Source organism: Octodon degus, unplaced genomic scaffold (genome assembly GCF_000260255.1).
Source record: "Octodon degus isolate 3935 unplaced genomic scaffold, OctDeg1.0 scaffold00034, whole genome shotgun sequence".
Classification (NCBI taxonomy): domain Eukaryota; kingdom Metazoa; phylum Chordata; class Mammalia; order Rodentia; family Octodontidae; genus Octodon; species Octodon degus.
Genome location: NW_004524610.1, coordinates 309,552 through 315,788, shown reverse-complemented (window position 1 = coordinate 315,788; position 6,237 = coordinate 309,552). Strand labels below are relative to the sequence as shown.

The window sequence follows — 6,237 nt, the reverse complement described above, 5'->3', positions numbered from 1 at the left end:
GTCCAAACACGCTTGTGACGTTGACTTTCATAACAGCAAACAGCAAAACTACTAAGTTACTAACATTCTGAATTAAAATATTGTTTTTCTAAATTCTGTAGTACTAAAACTGGTTTCTCTACATAACTCAGACTATGTTGAATTCTAGCAATATATTTTTCAACACCAATTAAATACCAAATATTACAAAATAAGCCAGAAAAATGTAAAGCTGAAAATCATACGTCCAGTTTAAAAAAATTAAGTGGAACCTGGAACTAAAAGTAAATTATAATAACATTTACACTAACATAGAAAATAATTACATACGATTAGACATTTGATGTTGATCTAATTATAAATTCTCTTTCCTCAGATTTCCAGGAACTTAAGTTACTGGCAAGAAAGACGACATACAAGCAGATGTGAAACTAAAATCCATATTGTCCATTCATGAACCTGCAGTAAATGTGAATGAAGCTTCAGCTTATGAAGTGGATAAATAATCACTTCATCCTTTATGCTTAGCTATTATAACGACAAATTTATAAAGTAAGTTACATTAAAAATGTGGTTAATTATCTGTTTATAGCTATGAGTTAATTTTGAAGGAATATATGAAAGATATAAAAGTCAATTTCTCCCTCCAGAGACAGCAGGTAAATGACTAAGGTCATTACACAATTTACTGCTTGACTGTATAAGGAAAAATTAAGCTAATGGAAAATTCTCCTATGGCAGGTTTTCCTTAAATATTTCATGGGTCTCCAGCTGCCTTCTGCCTTCACTTAGTGTTTAAAATTAGATGATTGAGGAAGATCATAAAAAGGAGGAAATTGCAGTAGTGGAGACAGGAAGTGACTGAGGTGAAAATAAAGACTTTAATAGAGTGAGGGTCATGGGAAGGATGATTTCTATTCTGACCCTGTTCCGGTATGTTGATAATTACGAGCCTATGGTGAGAAAAAGTAATTGTACAGTGCTAACAATAGTTGTGTTTTAGAGTTCCAGTTATTTCATCATCTACTTGGATGCAAATGAATTTAAGTAGTTTAAGCTGCAACAATCTGTACTCATGAAAACTTGTGGAGAGTGGCTTCGTCCACTGCCACTTTTCTCCAACCAGTGGGAACATCTTGCTCTTGTCTGCCTCAGGCCTGCAGTCTTTTAGAGACTGAACACCATGCCTTTAATTAAGTTGTAGAGTTCTGATGGAGATATTTGAAGTTGATGTTGAAATTGCCAAAGAGTCTGTGACTATCAAGACCATGTTGGAAGATTTGAGAATGGATGATAGAGATGATGACCCAGGTGCTCTACCAAATGTTAATGTAGCAGTATTAAAAAGGTCATTCAGTGGTACACCCACCACAAGGATGACCCTCCTCTTCCTGGGGATGATGAGAACAAAGAAAAGCAAACAGATGACATTCCTGTTTGGGACCAAGAATTCCTGAAAGTTGACCAAGGAACACTTTTTGAACTTATTTTGGCAGCAAACTACCTGGAGGTCAAAGGCTAGCTTGATGTTACATGCAAGACTGTTGCCAATATGACCAGGGGGAAACTCCTGAGGAGATTCGCAAGACTTTTACTATCAAAAACGACTTTACTGAAGAGCAGGAAGCCCAGGTGCGCAAGGAGAGCCAGTGGTGTGAAGAGAAGTGAAATGTGCCTATAACACTTTAAGGATTGTTCCAAATACTAGTCGCACCGCTTGGTTTATAATTGTTAGTGTTAGACAAACAATAGACAAATGCAGCAGCCAAACAATTGTACTAGCATAATACTGTCCTCTTTGCATGTGCGGTTTACAGATTCCAAACCAATGGCTGAATTTCTTCTAGTCTGAGCAAAAGTTGCTGGTTTTCTTTACTCTGAATAAAACTGAACTGTGGGTTCTCTGTAGAAAGTTGACATTTTGAGCATTCCCTCTTTTTGTAAAGTGATTTCTGCATAGGTTACATTGTCCAGTTAACTTTAGTGAGCTTTTCAAAGTTGGCATTGTAAATAAAACAATTTATAAAAGTTTTCTGCAATAGAGGTAACAAAATACTATCTTTATTCAGAAGTTAGAAACTGGAAAAAGACTATTTGAAGTAACTGTTCCAAGCGGGGTTGTTTAGAATGTCTTCCAGCCTCCTAGAGTCCAGCAGTATCACTGGTGTAGATTAGCCTGCATGTAGCAGGGCTCCCTTAGTTGGACCTGAGAACTTGTTTGATTTGTTTTAAAATTTTTAATCTCAGCTTTGAATATGTTGCCTAGAGACTCAGTACCTACCAAGTTTGTGGTTTGGGGGAGAAATCTAACTAGACAGTTTGTTAGCTTTTCAATTAAAGACAACAATTAATTCATGAAAAAAGGAAACCTGTGGAAATATGAATGCATGTCATTAATAATAAAACGCTGAGTTTTAACTTCAAAGTTGCAATTATGCAATTACATTGCAAACTCAGGCCCTTCTGTGATTTAATGAGGACTCGCTGCCCAGGGAACAGAGGGGATGATGCCCTCAGAGCTTCACTCCTTGAGCAGCAGGCATGGACCCAAGCAGTCTGGTTCCTGTATTAATCTTCTCTTTAAAATACCTCATATGTGCTCTGTTTTTCTAATCGAGCAGACTGACACACAGGTTCTTAGCAAAAGAAACACAGGTCTAATGTCTTAAATTTAATTATAGAAGAAATGATAAAAGTAAAGCACCTGTTTAAAAAGAAGAAATAATCTTTACCTATTAAAGTAGAGGCAATATGGTGAAAATGGCTGAGGATGGAGATATAGCAGGTGATCACAAAATGTCACGACCCTAAAAGCATGTATTAGGGTAAAAAGCACATTGCCGTAATCCCACTCAGAATATTCTCCTTTGAAGCAAACACACATTCCATCACACTTGCACTTTTGGAAGTAGTTCTGGAATCCTTTTTTGTAAGTTTCTTTTAAAGATATGATCAAAAATACAGTGAATACTGCTGCTGAGTGGCATTAAGGGGGAAAGCAAGCTAGTGAAAACATTCTGCTGAGCCCTTAGGCACCTTATTGACCAGATCTGGCACCTTGTGATTTCTGGCTGTTCCCCAAAGCAAAATGACCATGAAAGTTAAACATTTGAGATCAACTGAGGCTATCCAGGCAGCCACACAGAGCCACTAACGACACTGGGGAAAGAGGGCGTCCTAAATGCTGGGGTATGTGTGTTCAGAGCAAGGGCAGGATTTGAAGAGGAGTTCATGGTCTTATACTGTAATGATATTTTTAAATTTAAACATCCACTGTGTTTTCCACTCATAAGTGGATTAGAATCCAGAATCTGCCATTGAGTACTTGTGTAAGTTTATTTATAAGCCTCAGTTGCGTCTTCCACAAAATGAGAATCATGATAATAATACCTAGTTTGGGGAAAAATCGTATAAATCATGTCAGCATAGTGCTGAGTTCCATGGTTCTGAGGAAAAATTCAGGAAGATAAGGAAATTTAAATTTAGAAAGGCAGGCTTTTAGAAAGGCATTAATTTCTTTTTTATTCATTTTAATGAGAAAATAAATTAACAATTAAACAGTATCAAAACAGGTTAGTAGGATAGTTATAATAAATACATTGTATATTGTTGTCTTCATAGTAGTTATTCAAAGGACAAGATTATTTAGAAAAAGGCATTAATTTCTTAATAAGGAAATTAATAGAAGTCCAGTGTTTCAAGGACTTACAGATTCTACTCTAGAAAGGCTAGAAGAAATGGATCTGGCCTGCAGAATTGCCCAATCGGGTGCCTTTTGGTTACTCCAGAGGAGTAATCTCTCAGCTGCATTGAAATTCATTACAGTATTTCCACCACAGCCACCATTGAATAACAGGAGCTATGGCCCTCCACTATCCCATGGCCCTCAACAAGGGCTACAAGGTGACTAAGAATGTGAGAAAACTGAGGCACAGCTGCCATCACAGATGCCTCACCAAACACACCAAGTTCATGGGGGACATGATCTGGGAGGTGTGCAGCTTTGCATCCTACAGTCGGCACACCATGGAGATGCTCGAGGTCTCCAAGGACAAATACACCCTCAAGTTCAACAAGAAAAGGGTGGGATGCACATCTGCACCAAGAGGAAGTGTAAGGAGCGCAGCAACGTGCTGGCTGCCATGAGGAAGGCAGCTGCCCAGAAGGACTGCGCCCCTCGGGAATAAAGTTTTGCAGAAAAAGAAAGAAAGAAAGAAAGAAATTCATTATAGTTCATTAAGGTTCACCTATATTATGCATACCATTATAGTTTTATTATTTTTATTTATTTTTCATTTTAATGAGAAAAAAAGATAAAATAGCAGTGAAACAGTTTCAAAACAGGTTAGTATGACAGTTGCAATAATTAAAACATTGCATATTGTTGTCTTCCTAGTAGTTATTCAGAAAATAAGATGCAGACATTATGCCTTGTCTAAATATTAGTACAAACCTTTCTTCTCAGTGCACTAAAAGAAAGTAGATGTGTGTATGTCTACCCTCACTATCTTGTATATACATATTTTACACAGACACACACACACACACAAATGGTCCTTTATTTATATCACCCTTTTTTTGTCTTGTTTTGTCAGAGATGGGTGCTCCACTGCTGTAAGAGAAGCTGTATTTGGAGAAGTCTTTAAGGAACCTTTTCATACTTGATGCCAGACCAAAGATTATAGGTACTTGAATTCAACAAAATAACCAATTACAGCTCAATAGTCCTTAATAGTAGTGGATTCTCAGCACAACTGGCAATTGTACAAAGTTGTTGATGTGAGCCTTTTACAGCTCAGCATATTAATATAGATTTACTTTTTATACTTTGTGGTTACACTTTTCTGCTGGATGGTTAAGACCAAGTTAAAGCAAGACCTATATAACTAAAAATGTAACTTTTGCTGTCTGACAAGGTCAGGCAAATATCCTAAAGATTTACCCTGGAACCACGTACAGCACCTTGTAGATCTTTTGTCAGTGTCAGCCATCTGGATGAGTCACGGCCATTACTTGACCAGTTTGCTCTCTGTAAAAGCATCAGAGAATTATTTCTATCTAGGTGGCTCCCCTTAGGTACACTCTCCATCATCGATCACTTTCCTCTGTGGCCCCACAATCTCCTTGATCAGAAAATTTGGGACACCACTGAGTTACAGGATGTCACGGCACAGGTTCTCTTATGTCCTGAATCCTCACTGACCTTGCGGGGCTAGGGCCAAAATAGTGGCTATCTTTGTAGCCCTTTTTTTCTCTAATTTTTGGTCTGTAAATTTCAGTAGTTAAACATCCAAAAGAAAAGCTTGATGATATTACCGCCCTGTAACAGAGGCAGTCTGGCTTATCATCACTATCCAAATGAGGATCAAACACATGGAACTGCTGTTTTCCAACAACCATAGATATTCTAAACTTTATATGCCTACAGAATGGGATAAAAACAATTGCACATTTTTACACAGAAATTTATTATACAATATACATCATCATAGCAGGACAGTCCTATGACTTTTTCTTGTCTCTGTTTTCTTTTAATTTTTTACAAAAATTTACTGTAGAGAGAGTATAGCAATATCAATATGACATTAGTGGCAGTACACATTTAGAAGTTCAAACTGATGGGTATTTCACGCAAGGTTTTAGTATTATACATTGCTGTCCTCAGTGTAGTTGCTTAGTTCACAGCTATCAGCATATATAGTTAGTCAGGGTGAAAATTCTACCATTAAATGCTATTTTCCAAGAACCTGAAGGAGGTTCTTAGGACCATTGCCTAAACCATCTTGTTTATATAACTGGACAGTTCTGCCCCTGCCATATTTCCTAGCTCTTCTCTTTGCTTTCTCTTCATTGTTTAATCTTTAAGTTCTCACTTTCCATTTAACTGTGTTATACCTTTCAATTTTTATCTCTTCTTTTGACTTCTTACACTAGAGAGACAATACAATATTTACACATGGGTCTGGTTTATTTAACTTATGAGTATATCTTCAAGTGACATCTATTTGTATATGAAGCCTCCAAGTTCATTTTTCTTTATACTTGAGTAATACTCCATTGTATAAAAACACCACATCTTTTTCATCCATTCCTCAGGTGATGGGAATTTTGGTTGTTTCCAAGATTTGGCTATCACAAATTGTGCTGCTATAAACATAGGCACACATATATCACTATGATATGATGTTTTCAGTTCTTTTGGAAAAATTCCCAGAAGGGGGATAGCTGGAATGGGATTTCCAGTCCTAGTTTTTTGAG

The 6,237-nt window shown here is 37.0% G+C and overlaps 1 pseudogene; it reads left to right on the top strand.

Annotated features, from left to right (window-relative positions):
• The first annotated feature begins 1,162 nt into the window (after positions 1 to 1,162).
• LOC101593168 lies at positions 1,163 to 1,647 on the top strand (annotated as a pseudogene).
• The last annotated feature ends 4,590 nt before the right edge of the window (positions 1,648 to 6,237 follow it).